Source organism: Ostrinia nubilalis, chromosome 25 (genome assembly GCF_963855985.1).
Source record: "Ostrinia nubilalis chromosome 25, ilOstNubi1.1, whole genome shotgun sequence".
NCBI classification, from domain to species: Eukaryota; Metazoa; Arthropoda; class Insecta; order Lepidoptera; family Crambidae; genus Ostrinia; species Ostrinia nubilalis.
In genome coordinates, this window is record NC_087112.1 from 10,612,477 (window position 1) to 10,613,601 (window position 1,125).

The window sequence follows — 1,125 nt, forward strand, 5'->3', positions numbered from 1 at the left end:
TTGCAGCCTCGGGCGCTGATCTGAAGGATACAGTAATAGCCGTTTGCTTGTAGAAGATTTAAATAAAAGTTTTAACATTGTATATTGCACGATTATTCCGGTCAACAAATTTTAAATGATGAATGGGAATAACGATTCAATATCCATAGTGCTTTTGGTAAATCAGGCAGTTTCAAAGATAAAATTCTGAAAAAAATTCAAAAGGTGTATAGGGACCCGCAGTTTACTAAAATCACTTAATCGGAAAACTGCTGCTATGGCTATTGCGGCTTTATTCCAGGCACCCATCGATATTATGTGATAAAAAACTTAAGCTAATGTGTAATAAAGCTATGTCTGGATTTTAAAAAGTAAAAGTAAAAAGTATTTACCCACCAAAAACATTCTGTAAAAAACTAGCCAAGTCTCGATGGAGCTGCTTGTTTATCTCTAAAAAGTAATGAAATCTAGACAAAGTCATGCCAAGTCTATGGTTCCTTACTGCGATTTCTTTATTATTATAGTTAATGTTGTGTGACTTGGCCGTTGAAGGGTACAAAATGAGGTGCTCCATGACACAATTGCACCAATCGGTCGCTAGAACCGCTACCTACCGCGCCACTTGGAAAACGTTGATTCAACAATAACCAGTCAATTGTAGGTTTAATAAAGCTGCGTATTTCAATAATACTTATGTCGTCAGTGGAAAGGAAAAAGGACTAAAGCGCCATTTTGGCCAAAATGAGTTATATACATTGTTGGATAGGATTTTTTTTTCTGCGTCGATCTATCTAGGTTTCAACTCAATCCGATGACTTTTTTGGCGCTTTAGCACTCTGAAAATTTTAAGTATTTCTAAAATCACCGCCCTCGTCGCTGCTAAAACGACGTGTTTTCAGTGTTTTTGCAACAAGTGTCGCGTAAGGGTTTTTTTGCTGGCAAAATATTTTTGCTTTCACAACATTAAGTATTTTTTTGTTATTTAAGAACTCGAATGACTTGTTACTTTAGCAATTCGAGCTTTTTGAGTTTTATAGTTCATTGGTATATTAGTAGTTATTCATGGTTGTAGTTCAAAATGATTTGGCGTGTAAGCAAAAGTAAGTGAACAAGATTCGATTAATTTTGGCGCTTTAGCAAAAAGTA